At 32.4% G+C, this 17184-nt stretch overlaps 1 long non-coding RNA gene and 1 pseudogene across 5 annotated transcripts; one reads left to right on the top strand and one right to left on the bottom strand.

The window, feature by feature from the left end:
* Positions 1-4181: 4181 nt before the first annotated feature.
* LOC126719368 (chitinase-like protein 2) lies at positions 4182-10934 on the bottom strand (annotated as a pseudogene).
* LOC126717429 (uncharacterized) lies at positions 6244-10415 on the top strand. 5 transcript variants are annotated; one of them, XR_007652588.1, is made up of 5 exons: positions 6244-6405; positions 7086-7163; positions 7777-7845; positions 7944-8029; positions 8894-9125. It is a non-coding gene; the product is annotated as an uncharacterized LOC126717429 (long non-coding RNA). The 5 variants fall into 5 exon arrangements; XR_007652587.1 differs by lacking the exon at positions 6244-6405 and adding an exon at positions 6851-6960; XR_007652590.1 differs by lacking the exon at positions 6244-6405 and adding an exon at positions 9905-10415 and having other exon boundaries at positions 6977-7163; positions 8894-8967.
* Positions 10935-17184: the final 6250 nt, after the last annotated feature.

Below are 17184 nucleotides of genomic sequence, written 5' to 3'. Positions count from 1 at the left end.
AAAATGCCTATGTGGCAAACGGTATGCATTGTTGGCGTACTTACTGCTGATGTGGCTACTCAAATAGCAATAAAAAAATGTTAATTAACATTAAATCATACCATGTCAATATTTTAATTAATAAATAAATAAACAAAATAAAATAAAATAAATTCCTTGTATGGAATTGCTAAAACCGTAGCCACTAAGCATAAGAAAAATATTAAGTATCAACACACATTCAAACTCTCACACCACAGATTCAAATCAATGCATTCTCGTTTGTCTTCCATCACAATACTACATGCTCACACCTTGGTTGACAAAGGTTTTAATCTCATGATGTGTTAGGCTGCAAGCTAATCTAAACCATCTTGGGCCTCAAAATCTTAATCATGTTTGAAATTTGAGTAGCTGCACTCTAAAACCTTGCACAAGAGCATTAGCGTCAACTTCCTAAAACTATTCTTCATACTTTAGAATAAGAACATATTTTTCCTATTTTAGATAACCCCATTTTCAAAATACCCACATCAAAATTCCTGTTTTAAAACTTATTTCATTTTAATATTATTTATATTCTTTAATTTATTATTTCCTCTTATTTCTTCTCTTTATCTAATTTCTTCCTCCATTTCCAAGAAAACCCTCCATAACTCTTTTGTGTCACTGCTACCATCCACCAGTCGTTGCAACATTAAAAGAGATCTGGTGGAGAGAAAGGGGAGATCAATGGAGAGAGATTCAATAAGATGCCACCACCTGCCATTAGCCAAGGTTGCACCGCCTACCACTAACCAGCGCCAAGCCACGTGATGGTGCCCCGAGAGAGAGAGTAGAAAATCAATAAAATAAAATAAAATTGGGAATGAATAGTGCTCCCTAAAACTGGGGAGCAATTGTAACAAAATCCCAAATAGGGTAGAGATGGGTTAATGTGGGGTTTTTTTTTTTTTTTTTTTTTTTTTTTTTTTTTTTTGTGTGTGTGTGTGTGTGTGTGTGTGTGTGTGTGTTTGCTTACCTATTTTGTTCCCTTACCTTAAGATAGGGACATTGCTACCAAGGTTTTCAGACCCGGACCATTCATTGAACCGTAAAAGGGAGAGGTTCAAGGTTTTTGAAGTTGAACCGGGGTCGAACCGTGATGACGTTATAATTAATTTAATAATTAATTAAAGCCTAAATATAGATATTAAATTTATAAAACTAGCAAAATTGACAATATATCTATATATGTGAGGGAAATTTAATGATTTTCAAGCATATATTTAATAATTAAATAAGAAAGTTAATAAAATAAAATAATAACCATAAAAACATTAAAATTTATGATTAATTTTTGAAGTAAATTTGAATATCTTTGAAGGATTTTAATTATATTTTTTTTATTCCTTGTAAGAGATGGATAATTTAATTAAGTAGAATAAAATTGTAAAAAAAAAAAATTACTAAGGGGTTGGACCGCACGGTTCTCACTGGTTCGTGCGGTCCAACCCCGGTTTTAGCGGTTCACGGAATTAACAAAAAATCCGGTTCTTTAGGCTTAAAAAATCGGTTTTCATCCCAGTTTCCGATTTTCACGGTCCGACCTCCCGGTCCGGTCCGGTTCTGAAAACTATGATTGCTACTAGTGCTTTAACAAATATAGTCTATACATCCAGAACTTTATAGTCTAATGAAATTTTTTTTCCATAAAGCAGATCGAAGCTCTAATATCATGATTAATTGTAAAAAAATATTATGTACCTTAAAAATATATCCACAATAAATAAGAAAAAATAATTTGTGTTAATACCTTATTTTGCAACTCATATTTAACCTCACATGGAGGTTAAAAGGGTAATTTCACATTGGAAATAGGCATCTTAATTATGGCCATTAGATCCTTAATTTCATTTCATCAAAATGATTCTAATATTGTAACAATCAAATCGACTGGTCATAAGCCCTAATCGAACCATCTGATTAAAAGTTATCATCAAATCAGGTTTTATTGGCCGAAATGTACTATCACAAATTGAGTACGGTTATATGTGATAATGAACAATTGATTCCAATTGGTTATAATTATAATCAACTTGAGATTAATGACATGTCATAATTCGATTGGCTAAGACTACATCTTATGGTAAGGTTGCACACACTTAATTAATTAGATAGTCAAACATTAATTATTCAATGAGTAATTTTTGTAATTATCTTTTTAATTAGGGTGAAACTAATTAAGTCTGAAATGGAAGTGATTGGATCCTATTAATGTTAATTGGAAACTAATTTGAGGCCTATTAATGTTAATTGTGCTGAAATTATTTTCTAACAAGACTTTTGCTCACCATTTCACTGATATCTCTCATAATATTTTATATCTATGAGTGAGGTTAATATTTCCAAAAACTAGACATTCAAGGCATCAATTTGAGCACAAGAACGAGACAATTCCGATCAAAATTGAGTAAAATATGATTTTTTGAATTTGGTTCTACAGGCTATTATAATAGCTATGGGAAAAACCAAATTTTGCTTGCTCATCACTTTCACCAATCTTTACATTTAATGCACCAGCTTTCCCCAAAGTCTGAAATAGGGTCTAGGTTCGTGATTCCTTTTGATCATTCGTCAACCCTCATTAAATGACCTTTCATTCATATTTTTGTCTAATACAACTATATAAACCCCCCCATCTCCTCCATTCTAAGAGAGAGAAACACCCTCTTTTCTCATCTCTTGAGTTTTAGTGATATAGAATAGTCTTGTCATATCTTGGCCGTCCTGAAAATTAAGGTATTGAGTGAGAATCACTCTCCCTCTCCTAGTTCTTCTTTTCTACTCCACCCTTAAGACCTCCTCCAAGAGTCTCCTCCTTCACTGTGTAGATCTTGCATGCAGGTATAATCCCTTTACCTAACTGGTTTTTTATATTACTATGATGAGATTAAAATTAGAACATGCTAGTATTTAATTAAATTCCTTAAATATGTTTGAATATTCTTAAATGTTCATATGCGTTCTTCATAAGTTCTTAGTTGTTCATCACATGTTCATACATAACACTAGCTTTGATCTTAAATCCACATAAAAAAATATGAAAAATATGTTTGTTTCATAGTTCTCTCAAATCCCTGAATCTAGGATATCACCATCAACACACATTAAATTCAAGCAAAGCAATGAACATGCAAATTAATTGATAACATATTGGATGATATAATATGAATGTTGGCCACCACAATCTAGAAGATTGGTTTCACTGGGCAAAATGGGTGCCTAACACTTTCTCACCTTGTAACATAACCTCTGAGCTTAGATCAAGAGTTGATAGATCAATGTTTATCCTTGTAATTTTCAATTTCTAGATTGTAACTAGGAAACCAAGCCATGTACTTTATCTTAGATTGTATCTTGGACTAAAGTCATGTGATTTCCTATGATCAATGTACATTTCTTCTCAAATCAATAAAATGATGAATTTTTCTATTTTGATTTTCTTATTTATTCCAAAAATTAAATAAGTAGCGACTCCATTGTAAAATCCTTAATCTAAAATGAAAAATATAATCAGTCGAACCTCCATTTTGAGAAGCAATAACACGACTCCACTCATTCACGTGGGTTTGGCCCAACACCAAAAATAGGCGAGAACATGGTCTCTCACAATTTAAAAAAACAAAAAAATTTAAAAAGAGAGAAGAAAAATCTTTAATTATTTAATATTAAAAAAAATCTTATAAGTAATATCATTAGACCTCAAATTTTAATAAAGTAGGACCTTGCATGTGAGAATCTCCAATAACAACATATTTCTTTCATTTATGTTGACCTTAGACCTGCTCTCAAAAAAAAAAAAAATGTTGACCTTAGACCAAAAATAAATGCAACTTTTTTTCGTATGTAATTAATGCTTAATAAAACAAAAGAATAGCAAAATGGAATATATTTCAAGATTTCACTACTAAAATAAATATTATACAATTATAGAAAGGTTCATATAAAATTTACACCAAAAAATTCTACAACTTAGAAAATTGAAATAGAAAAACTATATCTCAAGACTTACAAAACAGTACTAGCAAAAGCCAATCACTACAAATAGTTTAAACAAACTCTTACTCCCTTCATATTTGAACAAACTCATGTGCTTAGTTGTGCTAAGCAAGTTGTTTTCAATCCATCCTATTCCTCATCTCCTTGAGCTGTGTTTGGTATTAATAGTATGTCCCTTGTTGAACTAACCTTTTTGTAATGTCATTAATAAGAAAAAAAAGAGTTTGTTCAAATATGAAAGGAGTAATATCAAGGTAAGATAAGTAATGGGAGATGATGTTGTTCATGGACTCATTATCACCTCTACCACAAACAAGATCTCCATAGAGCACATTCATGGTAGCACCTACAAAGTTGTGATTTACAACTATGTTTTATGTTGGCTTTATTCCATGACAAAAAGTGTTGTAATTGCTCTAATTTTGTTCCTTGTATTTTGTGGGATTCTATTGTATTGAGTTTAGTATTAAGTTGGTGAAGACTCAAGCTTAAATGAAGAATCAGTGGATTTCGCGAGAAGCTCACGAGAAGCTAAGCCGCGAAAGAGCATGTGAGGAGCACATGACTGGAAGTTGAAGAGTCGTGCCAGGCTGTCATTTTCGCGAGTGTCTCGCGGGTAAGGCCTTCCCGCGAGACAGTCGTGAAACATTCTACCTAGAGGATTTTTATGTGTGAATTCCTTACCCTTCACCCATACTATATATACCCTCATTACCCACAAATGTAAGAGAGGCCATTTAGAGAGAAAAACCCTAGATAGGTTTTCTACAACACACACACCCATCTTTTTGAGAGAGAGCTACTCATCCTTAGTGAAAAATCATTGTAGCCTCTTCTCCATCCCTCTCCCATTATCATACCTTGAGAGGAGATTTGTACCCAAACACAATCCACACATTTTCAGAGTGTAGTGAGTGTTTTTGGTGTTGCTGGGAAGCATTGGAAGATGCCAAGGTTGGCGGATGCAACATGGAGCTTGTTGCGGGATCCGAAGAGCTAGACAAGACACGGTTCCGAGAAGCCTTGTTAGAGTAGGAGCTTGGAGGGCTTAGGTACAGAGGGTAGATTAGGCTTAGAGGGTCTCTTGCTTATCCATGTATCCCAACTAATTGTCTAGTGGATCGATTACCGCTTGGAGGGCAACGGAGAGGTTTTTCGCCGAGTTCTTCGGTTTCCTCTTCGATAACACATCTCGGTGTTATCTGTGTTTGCATCTCTCTTCCCTACTCTTGTTCATTTCATTTTAATGTTGTGTTGCTTTAAATATGGATTAGAGTAGCTCCCTTGCTTGTATGCTTGCTTTTACACTATTCCGCACTTAGTATTAAGTTAGTGTAAAATCAACTAAGCCATAATTTGAATTGGGGGTCTAAACAAGCTTTTGTGTTTTCAACACATTTTCGAGCTTTCAACACCAAAACCAGAAACTCTCTTTGCTTAAGTGTTATTCTTGGTGGGTGTCCAATAACCAGTGAAGACATCATGTGCTGAAGGTTGATGCTCTTTAAATTGGCTTCATCCACCTCCAAATTGCAACTTGGAAGGCCAAGGTGGAATTTTGTTCAATGTATTCTGGATGGTTCAACAAATCTACTCTCAAATCTTTACTTGCTACTCCGTAATTGTAGTTCCTATCAAAAGCAAAAATAAATAGAATCATTCGGATTGTGGCATGCAACAATGAATTGATCTACAATCAATTCATCTAAGGGAAGGAAACAAAAGGCACATTTAGGGTTGTAAATTAAACTATATGCATCTTTTAACTAACAAAATGATTGTATTTAGTTTTACCAAAAAATAGTCTGCACATGTTTTTTTTCTAGGAATTGATTACCTAGATTTTGTTTAAAGAATGCATCACTTAGGTACTCTTGTTTGAATTATCATAGAAAATGATTTCTTATCATCTATATATATATATATATATATATAAAACCGAAGTTTTTGAAGCTCCCACAAATTTCCACATCAGCACAATATTAAAAAAAAAAATCAGAAACCAAAAAAAAAAAAAAAACTTTTCTAAATCCCAAAAATACTTAAACGCAAAATCAAAGTAGCCCACATAAACATATTTTTCCAAAACAGCAAATATATTTTAAAAAAAATTCTACCCCAAACAAAACAAAACCCAATTCTCTTCTAAAACTAAAAAACTAAAACCCGTCCTGCTCTCTCTTCTTAGAAACCCAAAAAACAAAACTCTCTCCTTCCCCCGTCCTGCTCTCTCTTCTCAGGAACCCAAAAAACAAAACTCTCTCCTTCCCCCAAAATCAAAATCCAAAACTCAGATGAGAAAGAAGTAAGCGATCAAAGGTAGAGCTGATCAGATACAATGAGTCTCGCACCCACCTTCAAGCGCCTCCCCTTCTATTACTGCGGGTACCTGTTCTCTCTTTCAAATTCATTCATTGTTATTTGAATCTCTCTCTAATTTTCAAAATTCTTTTATTTTGTGCTTTGCAGTCTTACATTGACACTTTTTATTTTCTGGTAATTCTCCAACTTCTTTTAATTCTAAATTTAATCCGCTTAGTTTAAAGTTAGGGTTTTCAAAATTTCAGTTATAGTGCGTGGTAGGTGTTTAATGCTGGGTCTCAGTTAATAAATCCTTATTGTTTGTTAAAAAAAAATCTACCAGCGAGTGTGAGAGAGAGACAAAGACAAGTCTTTTGATGTCGCAAGAGTTGTGATCTTTATAATATTTGACTGTAGCATCAGTAATTGGCACTAAGTTGCTAAGTTACCATCCTTCCTAGAATCTTCTCCATTTTGTTTCTCTCCAGCAAAAGATTCAATGTTTAATAAATATTGATATAAAGCTTCCAAATTATTTTCACGATCAGACAAACTTAGCCAAGTTGAGCATCTATTTGGGTGTTGAGGAAAAAAACAACAGTGAAGCAAAAGTAAATGGAAGCACAATCAATTGTGAAGGTTCCTTTTAGATACCTTTGTGAATTGTGAATTTTGCTTTGTTAATTTGCCAATTGTGAATTACTTTATGTTATTCCTACTAAGATTTTTCTATGGTATTCTATTTTATTTCACTTTTGTTGCAGGTGCTTGCATTTTTCTTTTTTTTCATGTTAGTAGCTGAACATGATTAAGGAGGGGTTACGTATGATTCTTTGTATCAGGTATTTACCTTTCCTTTATTATGTACTATTTCTTGCATATTTATTAATAATATGTTTCTAGAAAGAATTTGAAATTGGAATGTGATTGCATATTTAAGTTTCTTGGTAATCTCAAACTTGGGGCTATTCTTGAGTCAGTTGACTCTGTTTTGTATTTGTAGTTTTAGCTGTGTATATGTACTGGCTATCATTCTGTTTGATATATATATATATATATATATATATATTAATAAAATTTTGATATTGTTAATTGTCATAGATGTTTTTTTACCTCCAAAACAGAGACTCACGGCTAAACCCGTTACTATCATAGTATCATCATAAGAGAATCAGACCAAATGTTGCTATTAAAATATGAGCAAATATTATATTCAAACATCTATGACAATTAACGATCAAAATATGAGAGCGTAAAGGCTGCCCTTTTAAGCAATGAGATTGAGCAAACTCAATCAAAATATGAGCAAATATCATATTCAAACTAACAATCATATCATGGCTCTAAGCCAACTTCAATTCTTTGTTTTTAATGATTTTTACACTTTTTTTTTTTTTTTTTGCTTAGGCTAACTATATATTACAAATTGCAGATGATATGCTCCCATTTATGCAGATGATTGTTGTGGCTGATATTGATTTTTCCTTAATTGATTCAGAGAGGGAAAAGATGCCAATTGCCAAGGTAAGCTCTAAATCCAACTTCTTTTAAAATAAAAAAAAATTAAAAAAAAAAAAAAGAGCCATGGTTAATAAATAGAGCCTCAAAATTTATAATTGAAGGATTGGAGATCGAAAAGGATGGCGAATGGATTCTCTGCGAGCTATTGCCAAATTCTTTTGTGATCCTTGCTGGAGATGCTCTCATGGTATTTCACTCTCTTTCATTTAATGAAAGGAAAATTCATTCCCAAGAGTAAAGCATATAGCAATTTCTATCTTACCATTTTATTTTATCTTTGAAAAAATTGGTCATTATTTCAATTGTCCAAGAAGTCATGGAATTCCAAGCAAAGCCAAATCTTATAATTTTGAATTATTTGGTAAGCATGTCAGTAGACATTTTCTGAATTTTAATAGGATTTCGCAGACAAACTAACAATCATATCATGGCTCTAAGCCAACTTCAATTCTTTGTTTTTAATGATTTTTACACTTTGATATTGATTTTTCCTTAATTGATTCAGAGAGGGAAAAGATGCCAATTGCCAAGGTAAGCTCTAAATCCAATTTCTTTTAAAAAAAAAAAAGAGCCATGGTTAATAAATAGAGCCTCAAAATTTATAATCGAGTAGATGACAAATGTCTTTAACTTATAAGACAATTTTCTTCTAAACTTCTTTGAGCTCAAGTGGGATGGTTTGAAGTAACTGCCTAGCTGGTAATCCACTTGGAGTGGGTACTTTCTCTTTTTAGGTAGCTATGGACCAATTGCCCCATCTGGCACTATTATACTGCCCCGACACTAGGTGGATGTGATGCTGACAATAGGCCTGTATTCTTGAAGCTAGAATGGTATTTTAACAAGTATGTTTGATTGACATTGTGAGTACAAGCACTAGAAATTTGGATCTTTACAGACTAATATTACTACTTCTTCCTAACATGGGTGTCCAGAGCTCCTCAAGCACACAACTATTTCTCTAGATGTGTTTAGTATCCCCATCTCTCTTACATGGACATAAGCTGTTTGATAAAATTCCTGTGATTTTTTTTTTTTTTGGTTATTCTAGGAGTCATATTACATGAAGATTGGTAAGGAAGAAGATACGTAAAGAATGTGATGCTATGTTCCTGATTTAATCAGGTTGAGATGTGTTTGTCGGCCTTCTTTTTTCAATGTTATTTTTTGCAATGTAAAAAAATGACTGGCTAGGTTGCTTAAGCCTCTAGACAATTAAAGAATTTTGAACAAAAATTACCCAAACTCATGATTTGGAATTGGCTACTGTGGTTTTTGCTTCAGATTTGATGGTAAAGTATTGAATGTTAATAATAGGCCCTTGGTTACAAAATTGTTATGATCCAATATGTAGGTATGATATATAAAAAGGTCCATATATGGTTTTGGATGAGGGATAGCATGAATGGTTTATATAAATAGTGTAAAGAACTCCACTCATTTTTCTTATGCTTTTTCAATTGAACCAAGATGGATTTTGTTTCTCCAACTTAAAATGAATGATTGGCTTTTATGTGCTACACCTATTCTTTGAACTTGCTTTCAAGTTTCATATGATTGTATTCTTTAAGAAAACATCTATTAAAAATTTGTTGTTTTTCACCTACTGGAATATGCTTTTACATCCTTTATGAGATTTTGTGTAACCAACACTTGCTATGGCTCAGTTTGTTGTATAGTTTATAGTGGTGGAACAACTGAGTGTGTATTTTGGTTTATGCAATTAAAATAGTTGGTTTAAGATCTCTAAAGATGACAAGAATTATCTGCAAAGTTGTAAAGTTTGTTTAATTCTTCATATTATTTTTTTCCTATAAAGTTTTTTTTTTTTCCCAAATCGTCACCATTAGCAATTCATTACTATTTTTTTTTTTCTCAAAGTCATAATACATTTAGTGTTAATTTTGTGATTTTGCTTGGGTTGTCCTTGATTAATTTTTCCTGTTACATTTGTAGTTTTGCATTGATTTATGATTATTATGCTACTATTTTAAAGTTGAGTATGGACATTTTTAGTAATGTTCACTTTCATTAAGTGTTGTTTCTTTTACATGTACACAAGGTGTTTGATGAAATTTCTTATGAGTTCTAGAAGCCATAATACATGGAGAGTCGTAAGGAGAAAGATAGGTAAGAAATGTGATGCTCTATTGTTGATCTAATCAAGGTAAGCTGTGTTTTATTCTTATTACTATTTATCAATTAAAAATGTATTGTATATAAATATTTTTTTAACAAGGGGTTGCTGATATTTCCTAGAGGTATGAAAGGTTTGATTTAGCATTGACAAAAAGTAGATAACTCAATTCAATTATGATCCTACTTTCATGGAGGAAATGAGGACAAGAAGACAAACATCTCATGAGTTTCACATACACAATTGCAGAACCAGTTCAGAAACCATAGAAATATGGAATATGCAAATGGACAAATGTCCATGTACAATGATAGATTTGCTAAAGAAGTTTTCATAAAAGAAATATTCAACTTGTGGTGGTGTACATAAAAGTAACGTTCAACTAGCATTAATAACACCTACTCTTCTAAGTTTATGAAATTTTACATGTATTACTTTTGTGATCTTCTGAAAGTATGTTGTTTTAGGTTTCTACAAGTTCTGTGTATATTTTTATTTTTATGTGAACTTTTATTTTGAACCAATTGTTTTTATTTTCATATATTTTCAAGTCAATACCTTGAACAAAATAAATATATTTAATTTCTATTTAACTATCCCGTGCATCGCACGGGTTAGCGACTAGTGTTTCTTAATATGGAAACATAAAACGTTTAACGGAGTTTCAACTTAAGATAAAATTGAATGACATAGGATGAGAAAATAATTAAAATGCAAAGATATAAAGAATGTATGTTAATTGTTAGTGTAATTGAAATGGTAAGATACCAATAGATATATAAGTAGAGCACCCCAACGATAGTATGCAACTCCAGAAGCACATGGATAAGCGTTTTTGTAGTGCTCATCACAGTAATCTGAGTTGGAATTCATTTCCTTATTATAACATAAACTCTAGTCTAATTGTTCCTTAGTTGCCACTTTAACTTAAGTCCACCTGAAAAATATCATCCATTTTTACTTTGCATGGGCATTGAGTGAGTGAGTGATTATTAGCTATTGCTCATATGTAATTTAACTATAGTTTGTTGATCGAGACATTATGATTCAAATTAATTTAGTTTCAACCTAATTTGTTTTTTTAAAGAAAATAATTAAACCACTCTATGACTAGACTCACTTACAAGTCAATGCTTCCATCATTTGCTTTAAAAATGTAGGATTCAAAAAGTATTTTAATATTTGAATTATAAATCTCATCCCATCTTGGCTTCTATTGCCGGAATAATACAATTTGTTAATTATTTTAGGTTACATTACGAATTTGATCATTTGATTTTTGGGTAAAGTTCAATTTTGTCGCTCAACTAGTAATGTATCATTTCAGTCCCTCAAATTTTAAAATTGAGTCAATTTCATCCTTTGGCAATTGTCCATTTATAAATATTAATAGAATTAAGAGTTGAAATTGATTTGATTTTAAAATTTTTACATTTTTATAATAACTTTTTAACTTGTATTCTATTTTCCACATTAATTAATTTTTTAAAAGATGAAATTGATTTGATTTTGATTTATTTTTACTTGATTTTAAATTTTGAGGGACTAAATTGGTATAATTAATAGTTGAAGAAGTAAATTAACAAAATTGAGGGACCAAATTGACCTTTACCATATAGTTGAAAAATCATAATAGTAATTAAACATTTTTAATAACATTCATTTTCAGTTAAATGCCAAAAGCTTTGTAGCTGAATTGGCACCTCTCCATGCACATAGTGCTTGGGGGTCTAGGGGGGAAAGGGTTCGAGCTGCGGGGTTAGCAGCATGTTGTAATTATTTCTCAAAAAAAAAAAAAAATCAGTTAAATCATTTTAATAAAATATAATATGTAACAAAGCCAAAATTATACATCAATTCTTAAGATATTTAATAACTAAACAACATAAAAGGATTAAAACATTAAAATCCATTTCCAGCTTCATCAAATTAAAGCTTTCTTGGTTGGAATATTTCAAACTAAATGTAGATGTTTTTGACATATCAAATAATCAATAATATCTATCTTTAGGTAACCAATTGTTTGGAGAAATTATACTTTATTACCCTAAACTGTATCCCTCATTACATTTCCCCCCCTCCCCCCTAAACTTTTCGAATTCACATTTTGCATTTTAAACTGACTTTTGCTACACTTTGCACTCCGTCGTCAAGTTTGCTGTTAACTTAAGATAAAAAATTATGACCCTGTGTGAAAAGACTTAATTGTATATTTTCTCAATCACAAAACAAAGAAGAAATTACAATTTGCCACCCTAAACTATACTCCCGATTACACTTTATACCCTAAACTTTGGTTTCCATCCAAGTTAACAACAAGCTTAACGTTACGGTGCAAAGTGTAATAAGGATAATTGTGTGTAAAACATGTATTCGAAAAGTTAAGGGAGCAAAGTGTAGTATAGGGTATAATTAGGATGGTAAAGTGTAATTTTCTCTAAATGTTTACCACCGAACTTGTTAGGCGAGCATGAAGTGTTGCATAGCAGTATATAACATTTTAAATCATTTGAGAGAGAGAGAGAGAGAGAGGTAATAAAATGTTTTAATGGCGTTAGCAAAAGGTGATTTTTTTATAAAATAAAATAAATAAATAAATCATTTTGAATAATTTGATAGATGGGGAGGGGATCAATTTGAGCCTATGCCTACAATATAACAAAGTTATGTCTTCAAACACAATAATACACATTCTGATCAAGTTTACTTACTTAAACCCCTACAAAATTTCAACCCTCACCTATGACATCATAGACAACAAAAAAAAAAAAAAAAAAAAAAAAAAAAAAAAAAGTCCCTAATTAAACACATTCATATTCAACCCAACCAACAACGCAATACCCCAAATTGAAGTTCACAAAATAGATACTCTGAAGTCTAAAGTCAAAAAAAAAAAAAAAAAAACCTACCTACAATCCCATTAAGTTCCAGTTGATGTAGGTAGTACCAAAGCCATAGGGTTAGAAGAGAGCAGAGGCAGTGATAAAAGAGTGGTAGTCCTAGAAGACCTTTGCATGGGCCTCAAGGGAGTTACGGTTTGAGAACATCTTCTCAAACTATTCGTTTTGGAAGTAGTCAGAAACGGCCCCCTCGATACAGCATGCGTTTGGTTCACAGCATCGGTGGTTATAATCAGGGGCGACTTGATGTATTTGAGGGCCTAAGACGAAAATTGATTATCTTGTTTTAGATGCAAAATTACTATCGGGGGCGGTTTTTTGCGCGTAGCCACATGCCTTTGGAGGTGTGACTTTACTAGACCCGGATTTGTTTTGGGAAGGTCAACTTGAAACTCAACATTGGGCCGCATAGACCAATCACTTCCGATATATTTTTAAGCCTACAAAATAGATAAAACCCAAAGTCTTAGAATCATGATAATGGTTGAAATAAATAAATAATATGCTTAACATGATAACTTTGATTAAATGGTGAGTTGATATGTTATTATTATGTTTATTAAGTGATGTCCAATATTAGTAAGTGTTTAATTAGATGTCTAATGTCCAACAATGGGATGAGTCCAATAGTCCATGTCTAGTTGCGGTTCATGGTTCATGTTCAACATAATAAGGTATGTCTAGTAATGGTCCATGTCCAAATGATATATGTCCAATGGTAGTTCATTTCCAAAAAATATGTGTTCAAGGGTGGTTCATGTCCAAATAATATATGTGCGACGATGGTAGATCGATTTATTAATATGTATGTTCATTAATGAAGTATTAGCTAGATCATGTTCATTAAATAGTGAGATGATATTAAAATAACTTGCATCCAGTGGTAAAATAATGATGAATTACCATATGCTTAATAATGTAATTTCAAAGATGGAGAAAACATTGACTTATTTTTTATGTTTCTGACCCTAGCTGTGGAGCAGCACTTCATTCTTTATATGATTTGTGGCTCTAGCCGTTTAGCATTAATGGGTTGATAACCTTCATGTTCTTCGTATTTTGTAGATCCAGCCGTATAACATCAGTGGGCCTTAACATTCCAGCAACACGAGAAAAGGAGTCCAGCAACATAATAACATTATTCGAGTGGTATAATGATGATGAATAAAATATACTTAATAATATAAATTTGAAGACAAAAATATGATAACTTATCTTCATGTTTTGCAGCTCCAGCCGTATCACATCAGTGAACTTAACATTTCAGCAACCTTCATATTTGAAAGGGGAAAATGGATACAACTAGAAGGAGAGAGCATGTCTAGCTGTGTGCATCAGTTGGTTAAGTTTGTCCCCTTAATCATGCACTTAAATGATTTTCCCCATGTCTTTTAGTTTTTAGTCAAGTATGAGTGCTATTATCTTTTATAAGAAAAGCTTTAAGTATTAGAAATGTATGTCTTCAATGAGAAAGATTTTAATATGAAGTCTTTGTGTCTTTTAAGAGAAAGGCCTTAGTATTGATGTTCATATGCCTCCCATGAGAGAAGGCTTTTGTGATGTGTTCTTAGAAGCGATTTTGAGATGTGTAGAGATGGTAAGAATATATATATATATATTGTGAGATATGGTGTTTGTAATGTGTATGGAAACTATATGTAGATACTTTGTTGGACATGGATCTTGTATATGTATACTTTGTGAGACGCGGAGTTTAAAGATACATAAGGAGTATGTATGGGTATTTTGTAAGGAATGTGTTTGTAAAATATATGAAAGTGTGAGATAGATGATATGAAGGTTAAATATAATAAATAGATGAGATTATAGCTACTTCTGAAGTGGTTTTTGTGTTATGTCATGGGTTATGTTGCTTTCTAAGAAGGGAGATTTTGTATGAGAAATGAAGAATGAGATGGAGATGTGTTTTTGGACAGCAAGATGATGATATTTTAGGATAATGGAGTGTGGGAAAGATGGGTAATGGATAATGGTGTTGTAATATGTGTGTTGTGTTGTTATCTATGAAGAGGGATTTTGTAAGCAAGATGAAGAAAGATATGAAGATCTTGTAGAGATATAGCAACAAGATGAAGTTTCAAAATAATGGGGTGAGAGAGGGATGGATCAGTTTCCCCCCTTTTAGTGTTTAGCTTGGTCCTTTTTATATAGAGTCAAGTTATGTAACTAGATCAGAACTTAGTTGAAGGGAAAATTAGCAAATAAGGAAAAGTCTTTGATAAGGTAAGTGGCTTCATTAGAGGGATTTCGTTTTTAACCAAAAGAAGAAAGCTAGAGACTTAATGGTGCTGGAATTGCTGTCACAACTGTCAATCATAGCTGTCACAGCTGGCTGATAACATCTTTTGCTTGGAGGACAATACTTGGCATTAAATTCATGATTTGGCTAAAGATGGTAAGATAATCTTTATGGGATCCTCTTGTTTCTGGTATCACAGTTGCTGGGATTGGGCATTAATGAGCGAATGACATCATTTTAGGACATGTGTCAACCTGCTAGAGCTTCTGCAGCCTCTGCTGGGCTGTCACAGTTTCTATAGAAGCTATTTGCAGCTTCCGTTGGAGCCGTTTCAACTTCTGCGGAAGCTATTGCAGCTTCCGCTAAAGCTGTTACAGCTTGTGCAGAAGCTATTGTAGCTCTCGTTGGAACCGTTTTTGGTGTTTTCGACTAAGTTTCCTCTCTTGGAAAAATTATATGTTTAGTCTATATATAATTTTGGTAAGTAATAGACTAGTTGGTTGATAGTTGATAAAGTTTTAGAGATGTAATTATTGTCTTTTTGTATTTTAACCAAATCTTAGAGAGTAAGGAGAGCATTTTAATACTAGATATGAGATATTAATATATATTTAGCCATGTGCTTAGAATTGATTTGTATGAAAATAATAATATAACTAATATGGAATGATATAATTATATTTTAAAACTTATATTATATGATGGACATTAATTTTTATGTAAAGAGCATGAGAAGTTTTATTATTTTAAGTGTTATGTGATATGAGAAGCTTACCCAAATGTTACCTATTGCACACTGACCCATCAAAGTTTAGGGATTTGGGGAAGACACACCAAGCAACATGCTTTCCTTTATCAACTTTGAACCACTGGAGCTTTACTGAACATACTTCTTGGCCCTTCAAACCACGGCTCCCAAAATTCCCCCGATGAGACTCATGAGCTTGGATCATGAGCCAAAAAATGAGATGATGTGTTATGAGCTTGAACCATGGGCTTTGACCCCCTTTTTGTGTAAATATGAGCTCTTTTGAGCTTTAGAAGAGATTTTCCCAAAATCCATGATAGTGTTGACGTGGTGTGGGTCGCCAATGAAATGAAGCCATGTGGTGTGCAAAATTTGTCATCAACAATTGCTACTAATTAACATGAACTATGTAGAATTTTTTCTTTTTTTAGAAATTTTATAGACAAAAAATTTGACAAAATTTTTCACACTTATTGATATGGTAGATTGATAATGGTAAGCAAAAGAGTGGTGTTAGTGGTAAACTTAGATGAGAATTAGTAAAAGTTTGCTAACTAAACTCTTATTATTATTCTTTTTTTTTTTTTTTAGAAGTGCAACATTCACAATATTTTTTTACAACAAATCTTAGGTTTAAGTTGCTTTTTGTTTTCTATTTGAAAATATCACAATAATTATTTTTTTGCCATCAATAAGAGGCTGTAACAACCTACTACTTAGCATTAGTTGTAAAAGTGTTATGAAAAATATTGTGAACGTTGCATTTTTCTCTATTTTTTAGTTTTTTTCATCTGGTAAAAAAATATTATTTTATTTATTGATTATAAATAACCCTATTAGTTAAAATTTGAGGGCCTTTTTTTTACTTGGAACCTTAGGCGATCGCATCTCTTGCTCCACCATTCAGCCGGCCCTGGTTATAATTAGGTAGACGCTTGCCGCATCTATGACAGTCCTTGCGCCCAAATATAGTTCCAGATGCCCCCACAAACGATGGCTTCACAGAAGACTCATCACAATTGACAAGCACTAACATAGATGCCAATATTGTTAAGAGTACACCATTTAAATTTATACGCCATTAATTTTGCATGTAACATTGATTAACAATGGTAAAGACTGGAGAAAAGCCTGTACCTTCACTTATTAAGGGGCTGTAAGAAGAAGTAGCTGTTTATAATAAACTGAGTACGTACTGTGCTGGCTGCTGGGAGAAGGAAATGGAAAGATAGTCAAATTGCAAGTTGAAGATGGTAAAATATAGAACCTGATGGGCCTACCTTAATGGGCCTGACGG

Source organism: Quercus robur, chromosome 3 (genome assembly GCF_932294415.1).
Source record: "Quercus robur chromosome 3, dhQueRobu3.1, whole genome shotgun sequence".
In the NCBI taxonomy this organism is placed as follows: domain Eukaryota; kingdom Viridiplantae; phylum Streptophyta; class Magnoliopsida; order Fagales; family Fagaceae; genus Quercus; species Quercus robur.
Note: the sequence above shows the minus strand (reverse complement) of the source record. Positions and strands in the feature narration are given on the sequence as shown.